The 15,291-nt window shown below is 37.2% G+C and overlaps 1 long non-coding RNA gene across 2 annotated transcripts in view; it reads right to left on the reverse strand.

The window, feature by feature from the left end:
• Nucleotides 1-3,063: 3,063 nt before the first annotated feature.
• LOC109493059 overlaps nt 3,064-15,291 on the reverse strand; it is a 58,233-nt gene continuing 46,005 nt past the window's right edge. Inside the window, exon 4 of one of the 2 annotated variants that reach the window (XR_006588329.1) lies at nt 3,064-3,347. This is a non-coding gene — a long non-coding RNA (uncharacterized LOC109493059). Of the gene's footprint in view, nt 3,348-5,791; nt 9,787-15,291 lie in introns of those variants that run through there. The other variant, XR_002147084.3, reaches the window with a different exon arrangement.

Raw genomic sequence — 15,291 nt, forward strand, 5'->3', positions numbered from 1 at the left:
TCAAATCCAGCAAAGACCATGACACCCTTCCTTTATAGCAGTAGACCAAATCTTAGTCAATATTTTCATAAATTTTCATGGTACAAACAGAGACAAATACCAAGTGCCAGGTAACCAAGTTACACCTCACTTACTTCAGGAAATGCTGTCATAAGCATGATTCAATTCTCACTTTCAAGTCTGAGATGATTCTAGATGCATGGCCTCCCCTCCAAAAGTGAAAGATGTCTTCTCCATGCTCCTCAGGGTAGTTAATCACTTCTAGGGATTGACAGATATATGGGAATCTTTCAGAGAATTTTTCCCCCCATTTTCAGTTCCGTTTCCTCCCTTGGAGGTTTAGTGATGAAAGGTTACAGACTGAATGTGATCTTCCCACAAATTCATATGTTGAAACCCAACCCCCAATGTGATGATAAAAGGAGGTGGGGCCTTTGAAAACCTATTAGATCGTGAGGGTACAGTCCTCATGAATGGGATCAGTGCCCTTAAAAGAGATTCCAGAGAACTTCCTTGCCTCTTCCTCCATGTGAGGACACAGTGGGAAGATAGCCATCCATCAACAGGAAGCAGGCTCTCATCAGACCCCAAATTTGCCAGTTTCCTAATCCTGCACTTCCCAGCCTCCAGGACTGTGAGAAATCTTTGTTGTTTAAGCCACATAATCTATGGTATTTTTGTTATAGTACTCTAGGTAGACTAAGACAGGGCAAATAGTGAGGTAAGCCCCACAGATCTCTGCAGATACCCTCAGATACCAGAATCTTTCGAGACTACTTTGGAGAAATATACTACCACCCTGACTCCATTCTAACAATTTCCCTATGACCAAGCAAGCCTGGCAACCTAAATCATGATACCCTGAAAAACATAACTTTTCACTAATGAATGTCCAAGGTAAGTTTCCTAATTATTTATGAGTCGTAAACTGAATGATCACCAAAATATTCTGCCTTCCTTTCGGACACCAGGAATACTACATTTCTCAACTTTTTAAAATCTAAATGGAGCTATGCAACAAGTTCTGTCCAATAGAATGTGCAAAGAAGTGATGTAAGCTGCTTCCAAGCCAGGCCCTAAAGAGTCCTAGAATCATCCTTACTATTTACCTCTTATCATTATCTGACCAGATGCAAAGTATCCAGTGGAAAACTTTAAAAAGACCATGGAAATGAGCAGAACACTAAAGAAAAGAAACTTAGTCATAACTCATGAAAGGAGAAATGATAAGTTGGACTTGATTAAAATTAAGAACTCCAGTTCTACAAAAGTCACTGTCAAGAGAATGAAACAAACAAGCCACAGGCTGGGAGAAAACTCTTACAAGATACATATCTGATAAAGGACTAATATTCAAATAGACAAAGAACCCTTAAAATCAATAATAGGGAAATAAGCAGCCCAACTAAAAAATAGGACAGAGGATCTGGACAGATACCTCACCAAAGATGGCAAATAAATATATAAAAATATCCTTAAAATCATTTGTCATTAGATAATCGTGAATTAAGATAAAAAAGAAATGCTTCTGCATAGCCATTTTCTAATAGCTAGAAATTAGGAAATTGTTTGGATTTTTGGTTAAAATCCAAAAAACTTGCAGAGATTCAGGGATGGCTCAGAAATGGTAAAATCAGGCCTAAGATGCTGCTGCTAAAACTACTTTTCTCAGAAGAAGCCAGCTCTCATGGATCTCATGAGGGCCAGCAGGGGAATCCTAGGATAAGAAACATCTGGGTTCTTCCATCTCTCCACCTGGACTCCTGGGAACACACTGATCTTTTGCCATGTTCATAGTTTTGTCTTCTCCATAATGTCCTATATGGTTGGTGTCACATGTTGCAGGACCTTATTGGGTGGCTTATTTCAGTTGGTAATATACATTTGAGGATCCTTACATGTCTTCTTGTGGCTCAGTAGCTTGTTTCTTTTTGTCACTGAATGGCATTCCGTTGCCTGGATATACCCTATTTTATGTTTTGTTTTGTTTTGTTTTGCTTATTGAAGGACATCTCAGTTGCTTCTATATTTGGGCAGTTAGGAAGAAAGCCTCTGTACACATAAAAAATATATAATAAAAACAAACTGAGAATACCAATTGTAAACAACACATGTAAAACAACAGAAACTCTCACTCATTGTTGGTGATTACAGCTACTTTGGAAGTCATTTTGGCAGCTTCTAACGAAGCCAAACCTAATTTTACCATATGATTCAATAATTGCACTCCTAAGTATTTACCTAACTGAAAATGGATGCTCACACTAGAACTTGCACATGAAAGTTTATAGCAGATGTATTCATAATCACCAAAAACTAGAGGCAGCTGGGAAATTCTCCAACAGGTGAATGGATGAGTAAACTATGATGCATTCATATAATGGAATGTTACTTGGTGACTAGAAAAAAGATGTGATCTATGGAACCATAAAAGACATGTGTTAGTCTTGGATGCATGTTTCTAGGTGAAAGAAATCAGTGGGGGTGTTGGGGCACTGCTTACTCAATGGTTCCAATTGTACCACATTTTGGAAATACAGAATTGGTGGAATGGTAGAAAGATCAGTGGTGATGGAAGGATACAGTTTTGAATAAGTGAAGCTCCAGGGATATTCTGTGGCATTGAAACTATTTGATGTTATTGGACTGATAGAATGTGGAATGTGGCAAACTAAACTAACTGTGTTATAAATGTCTGAAACAACAGAAGGGGACAGGGACAAAAGGTACTGATCTAAATAACTGCAAATGAGTAGAACCTGCAAGACCAAGGTAAAAGAAAACTGACATAAGTAATGAACTTTTGCTAATAAAGTCGTCTTCCCTGGGGATACACACACACACACACACACACACACACACACACACACGAGCGTGCGTGTGTGCACACGCGCACACACACACACACACACACACACATACACACACACACACACATACAAATTCTGAAACCACTATCCATAATGGCACAATTAAGAAAAGGAATGGCAGTTGGGGAAGCCAGGTTTCTCATGTTGAAGTGGGAGATTACAAATAAACAAGAGACTAGACTGATTCATGTGGTAATGGATTACTGTTGAAGACATCAGTAAGAACTTATGTTTCTTTTAATATAGATGTAGATGGTGACATAAAGAAAAAGTCATATGTTTATGTATATATACATACATTTCTTTGCTCTGTCAGATGATCCTGTAACAACAGCATACCCAGCACCCAGTTGTTATTTTCTATTATCATTGTCCAGTAGAAGGCCCAGAGTCTCTTGGAGAAGTGGTTGTGTCTAGGACTGGGGAGGAAATATACAATAGGAACCTGGAGTGTTTCATAGAACCAGTAGGGAGGTGCTGAAAAAAAAAGCACAGTGAAAAGACTATGAATATATTAATAAATGGGGATAAAAAGACAAATATCCCTTGCAGAAGAATTACAAATAATTTACATAGATACTACATCCTCAAAAGAAGTGTTTCTGCTGCACTTAGTAACTTTCTTTCAAAGAGCACAGTAGCATGGGAAGGGGATTGACAAGGGAATAGTAACTTTACAGTGGAGAATCACAACATAAATTACTTCAACCAAGTGATTAAAGCGATCACCGACAATGGTAAGTCATTTTGATGAAAATATCCTTAATATCATGTAATGAAAGTGGTACTTTACCTCTATAATCTGTCTCCCAAATACCCATAACCCCACTAAAAAAAAAGTCATTAATTATTCATGTAGAACAGAACATACTTTCCCAAGCTTCCCAACTGAACTGAACTGACCATAAGTAAGAAACAAATATTTAAGCCACAAACATTTTTAGAATTGTTTGTTACAGCAGCCAGAAAAGTTGACCAATACAGATTCCTTTGAAAATATGATGAAAGAAAGACCTTTCCCTTCCTCACAGAACAGTGCAAGTATGTCCATACATACAAAAGATGGGGTGCAGGTTTCAGGAGCCCATTAGGGACCCCATTACACTTTTTGCTAGGAAGAATCTAGTAATCAGTATCAACACAGGGTCCTACATTTCCCCAGTGGTGCTTTAAAATTCTTCCACCATCATAACCTTTATTTTGAATATTTTTATTTGGGGTTTGATTAATCTGGTAGTTTCCCTCCTACCAAAGCCCAAATACTTTGAAACCTAACTTCTTTCTTTTGGTCTATAATTCCCAGAAGGACAGATAAGTACCACAGGCAGTTGTCCAAGGTATCCATGGAGTCCAGTAGTGCAGAAACTTTCTCCTTCCCATTGGGAGAAACCGACTGAGCTTTTGGTATAGCATTGGCTCACCAGGACTGAGGACAACTATGAGCTATGGAGTGTAACTGAACAGACTTTCTAGCTTCAACTATGCCAACAAAACATCATTTCCAATATGGTTTCTTTGTCTCTCTTTTATGTCTCCAGATCTGGGTAAGTTTACCAAGTTGTACCTGATATTGAGAGGAACTAAAAAGCAACCACACACCAACACTAATATTGATTGCCATGTGTCACCTTGATGCTGTAGTCATACTCACCCCTAACTTCACTCTCCCCACCCTCTCCTTCACTCATATTATAATCAATATCTGCATCTCCATTTCCCTTGTTCCTCTAGCTCCCCCAGGTTAATCAATGGCACCTGGCAGTAAAAGTAGTATTCAAATCAATTGTATAATCTGGCTGCATTAAAAAAAAAATTGTAGAATGTGGTTTTGAAATTTTCCCAATGTATAAGTGGTTTGTAGAAATAAATGTGCATTTACTTCTATATCTGCTTGTTTGTGAATTTTTAATTATTTACTGGTAATCTGAGCAGCTTTTTTAACCAGCAAACACAGTGTGGCACAACTGACAATGATAACTAAATCATGGTGGCTAGAAGCCCAACTTTTCCCAGATTTCCCTCCCTCAAGTAGTTCTTACAATCACTGGAGAGGCTTATATATCAAGAATCAGTCCACCAAATCAGGATCATCTACAGCTTCTAGTCCCCAGTAGCTCCTCAGAGTAGCTGCTCTTGGCTTGATTAGGCTTCTATGCCAGATGCTACCAGAAGAAATGAGAATGCAACCAACCCTGATGCTTCTGGACCTAGTACAGAGTTGCTATACCTTTTAGCCAGAAACCCATGCGGCACCTCCTCTGACAGAAGATGACCCTTCCTACTTCTGGAGTTGATGGCTGGGAAGGAATAGGTACAAAAGAGTCATGAACCCAAAAGAGTAAACACCTTTACTGATACAACTCTCAATTTACACACACAACCAGTCAGTCACCTTTTCCCAGAGGAGCTGGGTCAGATCAACTTTTAGCTTCAGCTGTATTCAGAACTTCCATTTCCAGAGACTTTTTCTCAGAAGTTTCTTCAATCCATCTGTCCACTTGTTCATGCAAAGGACCACATAGGATCACTACCTTGACTGCACCTAAGCCCTAGCATGGGTGCAGTCAGGATAACGTGGTAAATACTCCATTGCATACTTACACAACAACAAAAAATAGATATAAACTGGTTGCACAATAATAGGACTTTCTGTAAGTTACTCATAAATATTGCTTTTATCTTTTAATTGTTCTTTATATTTTTATTCTCAAGAAAAATAATGCATACTTATTTATGTATGTACCAATGTTTAAGAATATCACTTACTCCCCATATGCTGAAGAAGAAATCATTATCCATGGAGAAACAAAAGTCAGAATGGAAAGTTTTTGGGGTGCCTGGTTGGCTCAGTTTGTTAGAAGGCTGACTTTGGCTGAGGTCATGATCTCATGGTTCATGGGTTCAAGCCCCGCATCCGGCTCTGTGCTGACAGCTCAGAGCCTGGAGCCTGCTTCAGAATCTGTGACTTCCCTTCTCTCTCTGTTCCTTTCCCAGCTCATGCTCTGTCTCTCAAAAAATAAATAAACGTTAAAAATTTTTTTTAGAATGGAAAGTTTTTCTCCCAAGTTTATTTGTTGTTGAGTGTGTTGTTTATTTCCATCTTCATGAACAGAAAATTATTACCTTTATCTACAACATTATGGGATTTTAACTCATAAATGATCAGTTGCCAGATTGACACTACTGATGCTGTTAGTTTTATTTTTCAATGTCTGAAAGAAAAGATTTGATGTCAGTCACTATTAATGTAATATAAAAATATACATAAAGCAATTATCAGAAAAATGTTAGAATTTCATTCAACTCACACAAATCATTAAGTATAGAATATTAAGAGGTCAGATTATTTTGAATACTAAGATAAGTAATAGAGCTTTGGATTTAGCAATGTCCTTCTAATTCATAGTTGAAACAGTTAATGGCATTGGGGTATGTACTTAATCTGCATAGATTAAAGGAATCTAGAGGAATAGAATACTTTGCAAGAGACCTTCTGGGTTTTGGTTTGCTTCCATAATAATTTGGAAAACAATGTAGAAATTTGTACACTCCTTAGGTTTTCTTCCTCTACTCAATATTTACTTTGTAATGCAATGATACTAATGACTTGTATTTGCACAACACTTCGTAATTTTCAAAGGCTGTCAAATCCATTGTTTTGCCTGGACTTTCCAATATCCCTATAAGAAAGTAAAACAGGATTAACACCAGGTTTTAAAATGAAAGAAAAGAACAACAGGCAGGAGTCACAAGGCTTGGTGAAATCAGCATAAACAGAAACTTGGAGTCTAGAAATCAGTTCTACAGAATTTCAGTAGAGGTCTTTACACTCCTCGTCTTCTTTAAGTCAAATGAGTTAAAATTTGAGTCTGGCTTCAACTTCCTGAGTAACCTGGTCAAATAAGCCACCACTCCTAAATCTCAGTTTCCTCATCTATACAATAGGAAAATTTCTTGCAACTTCATTAAGGTATGTGAAATTACCAGGACTTGTATAAGTGCTTAATAAATATTTATTCTTTTCTCCTCCTTTTATTATTTCCAGGAAGCCCCAGTCACACTGTCATAGCCCCTTTGAAGATTAATCTCAAAAAAAAACCACAATCAGTATTCATCTGTAACTCCAAAGATGTAAAGTTGAGAAACCATGTTGGGTAGTAAATTCAGTGAGGTGAGACAGTCTGCTAGGAAGTTCCAGTATTTCTCTGAATTCTGTCCTGCCCCAACTCCATAAGACAACTTGCTACATCTGCAGATCTCTCCAAGGGCAACATATCTCAAAATATTCACCTCCTTCCATCCACCTAGTTATGGGTGCCCTTGGCATACATCACTTTACTTGTTTGATTAAAAGACCCTGTGGCTTATCATTATATGAAAGGAATCCTTTGGCTTTGGGCTGGACCCCACACAGCTATAGCACATTATTTTCTCATTCTAATTCCCAGCTGGATATCTGTGAGATTTCAAGGTGCCATATGATCAGAGGAGTCAGTGTGGTACGGCAGATGAACACTGGACAGGATGAGGGAGACATGGGTGGGTCAGAAGCTTAATCACATCTAGGCATTGACTCAATAAAGTCTTTCTGAGATTCCTATTCTTCATGTACAGAATAAAGATGATGAAGATGTAGTAGACTGATCTTTACAATCTTATGAGTCTATGATGCAAAGGAGCCTTGTGGTCTTTGGCCCAATAATGTCAAAGAACAAAATCACACAAAATCCAATAAAGAAACAAAAATGGCATGGGAAATCTAAGGTGGTACAAGGGTTAATTTGTCAAAGTGTGAACCAGAGGTTGAAAGACTTGCCAAACAGTCGATTAAAGCATGGAAAGGAAGCTTAGATGAGATGGATAGATTTGGTAGAGGGAGTAGGGTGAGGAGTGTGGGAGAAAGAGATGAAGGTGAGCAAATCTTCAAAGAAATTTGAGTTGCCTGAGGAGACACAACCAGGCAAGCGGCCAGGAAGCCCCTTCTGTGGAAAAAAAATGTACTTTGGCAACAAGAAGTGAAAGATTTTGGCTGGCCTGCTTATTCTAGGTCCCTCCTTCCTCCCAAAAATCTTGCATTCATTGCCAGATTATTCATCCCAATTCACCCAAATGTGCCTGGGGGATCTTATAAAAGGCTTTGTAAATGGGGTATAATTTGGCAGTCTTAGGAGATGAGTAGAAACTCATAGGGCCATTGAACTCCAAGCATAAGGAAGTACAGAAAGCATCTATTTGGTGAAGCACTTCTTTGGGTACAGATACTGTGCTAGGTGCATAGTATGCCTCTCCTATAAACTGCACACCACCACCAGAAAGTAATTATTACCTCCATTTTACAGATGAGGAAAAAGAGTCTCAGAGAGGCTAAGCAATTTGCCTATAGTTTACTATAGTTCACTTGGCCCTCAAGTTTAAAACCTCCTAATTTCAAAATCTACCCTATCCATTGTGCATTTTCTCCTTTCCCACCATACTTCTCAACACATGCAAAGCCACAGAGTCACAGAAGAATAGGTCTTGAAAAGTACTGTCTTTGCTTTCTCTGTATAAATAGAAGTACTGTTAGTGAGGTATGACAGTTCGAGATGTGGTTCAAAAGATAAGTTGAGGCCACGTTAGTGGTCTTGAAAGCTTTAATGTAATCTTGTGGACAAGGGGATACCATTGATGTTCTGAAGGAATGGCAGAAGACAGACAAGTTGATAGATAATTAGTCTGATCTCTGGTCATAGTGCCTGGCACTGCCTCATGCCTCATTAGGTGTTTTTATGATGTTATCAGAATCATTTTTATTCTTTAGAAATGTCATCATCTAAAGTAGATTTAGGTCTTTTCAGACTACCTCTGCTATCTGTGATTAAACTCCTTTGGGGTCCATCATCAGTATATTAGTTCTAGATGTCTAAAGATGTTAAGCCCATTTCCCTAATCTAAGGGAATAAGAAATGCAGTTGCAGATATCCTGTTTATCTTACCTATCAGATTCTGATCAAGAGAATATTCCCTTTAAATAATGGTTCCTTGATGGGAACCCCACCAGGAAGTATCTATACCCAGTAGCATTCAGAGAGAGTTCTTTTCCTCATTGGAAATGTGGATTCATGTTTCTTTCCTGTTTTATGAACCATAACCCCTGCTTCCTAAAACAAAAGCAGCCTGTTGTAAGTTATTTTTTTACATCATGCTCTATGCAAGAAAAGCAGAAGCTCATGTGTAAAAAAATAAAATAAAATAACAATAATAGTAATTACGGGACCAGTGCCACATGACAGCAGCAATAACAGCTTTCAAAATCCTTTGAGTGCAAAAGTCTTACTTGTTTTATGAGCCGACACATGGAGCTAGTCTTAAAAATAAAAAATAAGAATGGTTTCTTGCAGTTCAGATTTCATAAGAAAAAAAATTGCATCTTTAATTAAGATTTATGGGCCTCGGTAGGGCCCAGCAAGAGGAGAGAAATGGCTCAAGAGTGTAAAAACTAACAGTTAAAAATGGGGAAATATGATTAAGGGCCTTTAATTCCTCCTGCCTCTTTTGCAGGGCTTCCAGTGGCCCCAGGCAAAACCAGGCACTTATTGTCTTTAAAACAGCATTATTCTTGGCATAAAATGTTTATGAATCAAGATGAAACTTGTAAGGAATAATAATATCAACCTTACTTGAAAGGCTTTTCTTGCTAGAAACAATATTTAGTTTAATAAAAAAAATTCTTAAGTAAAAAATATGCATAAAAGCTTATATGCAAGGGAAGATGTATATAAATTGATGTCTTGCCTGGTGTTGGTTGAGCATTTTTCAGTTTTCATAGTAGCATATGCTGGATCTCGCTGGATCTTGTTAAAAACTTTGAGATGTAGTCAGGGCAGATATTAGGATCTCTACTTTGAAGATGAAGATTCTTTTCCAAGATGTTAGGCTACTTGTTCAAAGAGTAGAAAGGGACATAAATAAAAGTTTGATTCGAAGTTCATACCCACTCTAGTGTATCATAAAGCTGTTTCTCTAAGAATTTATCTGTGCATGTTATTTCTACATCACATACACATTTTTTAAGTTTCATGAGGGGCATTTTTCAAAAATGGAATGAAGAAAACCCAATAGTATATATTTCAATACTCTAACTATTAAAACTGAACAATAAAGATACCTTGTGCATGGATATTAAAGTGTTATTATGAAATAATATACACTTAATTTGATACAGAAAATAGAATTCATCAAGTTTCAGCTTACATTCCTCCCCAACACATTAAAAATCACATTTGAGAACAAATCATTCCAAAAATACCTGTAGCCATCATTGTCCCCACCATCACAAAGACAATTAATTATTCAATCCCATATTTGTTATTTTACTGAGAACGATTCCATCTCTTCTTTCTCTACAAAAAGCATCTTCTAGGGAAGGAACTGTCATCATCACTTATTACTCTACTCTAACTGAAGTTGGGAATGTCAGTATATGATTTGTCAATTAAGTAAGACTTGCTTTAATTTTTAAAATTACTTCCTTAATGCTTCAAGGCATGTCCTCTTGATCTCATACTTTGATATTAATATATAAGCCATTCCTCTCATGATTGCATGGCTTAAATGATTCTTCACTCAATCCATCTTCTCAAATTCAAGTTCCAATCCAGTTCTAGCTCTACCATCCACATGAGCAGCCTGTTCCTCCCAATGAGAAGAAGGAACACCTGTGGTGTCCATACCCAGCACTGGAATTTTAACTCATTTTCCTCTAAAGAGTTACAAATCTGGTAGTTACTCGTCTGACAACCTCAACTTTCCAGAAAGAGAAGAGAACCCAAAAAGTAGATGAAAAAGACTCTCCACAGGGTATCCAATATATTCATTATGCATAAAAGTGGTCCTCATTTTCTCACCGTTCTCACTAGATGAATCACTTCCATGATTTTAGAAAATATCCTTATGAAGATGATTCCCAAATCAATTCCTTTAGTCCCAAGACTGTTCCCAAACATTATCCCTAAAAGTCATCTGATTGAGAAACTGCGTATCTAACCACTAATGCAACCTCATTTAATTTAAAATTAAATTCATGATTGTGTCCCCAAAACTCTCTTTCCTTGGGTCCTCTAACAGTACTTGCTGTACTCATTCACCTGGAATACCTCCATTTCTATCAATACCCTTTCCATTTTTCAATGATTGGCTTGAATCCCATCATTTTGATGCAGACTCATGATCTCTTCAACTAAAATTGATCTCAATCACTTTTGAACTTCTAAAACCTATTGTAATTCTAATTGTTACCCAAGTATCTAAAACTGGTGATCTGTGTGATGCCAATAGAAACGCCTTTTTTGAGATAACTGTGCTTCAGTTTTATAAATGAAAAAAGTGTTTAAGGAGAGTTATCTCTAAAGTGAATTGTGCAAGGTGAACTCGTGAGATACAGGGGGAAAACATTAAATTTTCTATTTAAATCTATCTTAAATGGGAATCTACCTATTAATTGGGAATTAATCTATTAATTGGGAAATTAATTTTATCTATATCTGACATACAAGTTGCCTGCATTGAAACTTGTGTGAAAAGGTCTCATGTCCCATGCAATGCACAGGATTTCTCAGAAAACAGCAAAAATTTCTTGAATTCAAAGGATAGACAGTGGGGACCTCATTCTTCCATTTGTTTTCCAATTAAGGCCAGGTGTTGCAGTTCACTTGTGCTTAATCAAGTGGATTTATGGGTAAGGTTGTCTATTATTAGCTATATTACCTTCACAATGAAGCAAACTAGCTTAAAATATTTCTTTCAAACTTATTTGAAAGAAATAAGCTAAAAACAGTAATACAAACACAAATAATAAGAAAATGGCAGAGCTGAAATATCTATGTGTAGAATAAGCTCTTTATCAGGAATTTTATGAGAAAAAAATGAGTTATATAATTAGACTCATGGCAATATAGACTTTTAACCCCATGCTAGTATGTATAGATCCATGAGATACAGCTATTGTAGTTATGATGTCATCATATTTGGGGGGACACTATAATATATACATACATCATTTAAAAATTATATTTTATGATCTAATGTTCATGATCTATCAATACTATAGTGTCTTTTATAACTTATAAGTGAATATTCATATATACGGTTGCTTTTTTGTTTTTTTTTATGAATAGAGATATACAATTATGTAATTTGGAGACCACTGCCCTGGAGACCTAATTCTCATACAAGGGCTTCTAGATAGTGCATTGGTGGAGAGGTACTAGTGATGATGGTAGTACCAAATCCCTAGTGTCCCATAGAGATGCAAGTTGATTGGGCACTCCAACACTACAGAGTCAAATCTAGTGCTTAACATCAACACCACCACTGCTGCAGATCTCAGCCACAAACATCCTATAGGAAATAGGCCAGGCCTCAGATGCTACAGCACTGTAACAATTCAACTCACTGAGTTGTTGACATCCATAATTTTTCTACATGACCCTAGAGCAGCAAGGTCAGACAACATCAAGAAAACCTAGAACCATTTCATGGAATCACTTAGTTCTTTAAGTCTCCCCTCGTGATCTAATAATTTCCTTTCCTTTTTTTCAGCTTCATTATTTTCCATCATTTTACCTTCTATTTCACCTATTCTCTCTTCTGCTTCTTCAATCCTCATTGTCACAGTATCCAGTTTATTTTGCATCTCAGTTATAGCACTTCTGATTTCATCCTGACTAGTTCTTAAGTCTTTGATCTCTGCAGCAAGGGTTTCTCCGGTGTCTTCTATGCTTTTTTTGAGCCCAGCTAGTAGTCTTATGACTGTCGTTCTAAATTCTTGTTCAGATATATTGCTTACATCCATTTTGAGCAACCCCCTGGCTGTGATTTCTTCTTGACCTTTCTTTTGGGGAGACATTCCTCCATCTTGTTATTTGGCTAAGTTTCTGTCTTTTGAATATTTTAAAAGTTTGTTACATTTCCTGCATCTGAGAATACTGCTATATTAAAAAGGGGTCATACATTGCCCAGGCCATGGCAGTTCAGGCAGTATTTCTTGTGAATGCTGTGTGCACTCTGCTGTTGCATTTTGGCTGCTCTTTCCCACTACTCAGTCCTCTGCAGAGTTCCTCCTTGCTTGCAGTGGTGGAGTGTTTGGACATTTAACTAGGTGTGCTTTGGTTTGTTTGTTGAAGTAACCCCGGAAAAAGGGAGGAGGGAACCTGATCCCCCCCCCAAAAAAAAAAGAGAAAAGGAAAGAGAAAAAGAAACTCAAAAAACTATAAAGCTGATTCCAAAGAAAAAGGAAGGAAAAAAAAAAACAAAGAAGAAGAAAAGGAAAAAGAAAGGAGTAAAAAAGAAAAAAAAGAAAGGAAAAAATAAAGAAAATAGCCTAATTACAAAAGAAAAAAAGAAAGAAGAAGAAAGAAAAAAAAAGAAAAGAAAAAAGAGCTGTCTGTGTTGTTTTGAAGCCTTCCATTTTCAGGGCATTTGGTACATGGGGGTGGTGGCTGTGTTGGTCTTCTGGAGGAGAGGCTCATAAGTGATGAATCACTGAGTTCTATTCCTGAAGTCAATGCCACACTGTATGTTAACTAACTTGAATTTAAATCAATAAATTTTAAAAAGAAAGAAAACCTAGAACCATAACTTTTGTCCAGTGATTAATCCTGCTCTTCATCATGTCAAACATCCAGTCTCTTGCCACCATCACTTCCTTAGCCCTGACAAATTTCATCTCTTAGGACCTTGTATATTCTTGCCTTTCCTCTATGATCAAGACCACCCTAGACCATCAGACATATTCTAGTAACAGTGAACGCAAAGGGAAGTGGTAAGACTCCCAATTCCTTTCTACCAAGGGTCTTAGCTGCTTCTTTGTAGTTTTGTGGATTCAAACATGTGGGGATGATGCTGTCTTCCAAGCTCCATATGACAGCATCTGAGACACAAATGGAAGTGGAAAGTTTAGAAGAAGGCAGACTCTTACTTCCTCCATCAATATCCTCAAAGCCCCGATTTCTTTCCAGGCATGGACCCATTACATGGATCTTCTCATTTTCTGATAATTCCATATAGAACAAGGGAAAACAGTAGAGTGTAGAGGTTTTCAACACAGGATTAAGGGCCAGATGGCCTGGATCACCTCACAATGCTACCACTGACCTGCTGTGTTGCCCTTGGGCAATCAACAAGGTCTTTCTGGCCTCTCCTTGCTGGTGGAATGAAAAGGAAACTGAGACACTGAGAATTCAATGAGCCACTTCTTATAAAATACTTTTTACAGAGCTATCTTTCACATAAAAGTACCTAATAAATGTTAGCATTAGGAATTATTATCATTATTACTATAAATTTTCTGTTTTCCAAAAACTTCAAACACCATATGTTATTCTCCATATTTATTTGCTTAATGGTTAAATAAAGAAGTAGTTGAATGACTGAGTGATGCGTTTTGCCTATTATATCAAAATTGTTTTAGAAGTGTGAATTTCTTTAAACATAATGTAAGCCCACAATATTAAGATTGTTCCTAATTTGTATGTCTTCTCTACAATGCCTTATAATGCTGTCAATATTTTTTTTGCTTCTCAATAAATATGGAATAATCACACACTCAAAAAAAAATATCTGCCAAGCAGCCAATGCATATTTTTTTCTTTGGTTGGCCTCAAATTTTCATGACTTTAACCAAGAAAAATGACAATTGATAACAGGAATCTGAAAAATGACATGTTCCCTTCTCTCCTATGTAATTTTTAGTTGCCTATGTTGTCTTTCTTCCCTCTGGAGTTGCCTGTATCCCACCAACATAGTTTTAATCATCAGGGAACTCCCAGGAATGATCTAGAGGAGACCTCTTAGACCTGCACATACCCATCACCAGCACTTCCATGTGGAAAACCTCCTACTGTGCCTCTACTGCATGGCCTCCATCTAAAAAGGCATAAAAACCAGGAAATCTTTGGGCTTGATCAGAGCCCTAGAGACATACTGATGCCAAGCTGAGAGTAACTGAAAAGGTGAAGACATTGCCAAATACATGAATGTTAAACACAGGAGAAGAAATAGCAAGAGGAAGTGATCAAGACATTTAACATCAGAATATCCTGCCTGAAAATTGATGGCTTCTTTCCTGTAAAATATACTCATTCCATGTGATTTGAGAGCATAAAGTGAATTTAGGAAAAGTATTTTTAGAATGCAATAGAGAAATATGAACTTATAGATAGCCTCTGGGAAGCAAACTGATGCCTAGGGAATGCATTAAAATATAAGACTGTATGATCTCAGGTGTTACATCATTAATAATATATGCCTCTAAGTCCATGGTAAAGATACTCAAGTATCTTAAGGTACACAATCTTGGAGACGCTAATAAGAGATTCTTGTTTTCTATGAGTTCATGGTTCCACATCTATCTACCACATGTTGATAGAACCACACTTCCTCG

This window comes from Felis catus, chromosome D3 (assembly GCF_018350175.1).
Source record: "Felis catus isolate Fca126 chromosome D3, F.catus_Fca126_mat1.0, whole genome shotgun sequence".
NCBI classification, from domain to species: Eukaryota; Metazoa; Chordata; class Mammalia; order Carnivora; family Felidae; genus Felis; species Felis catus.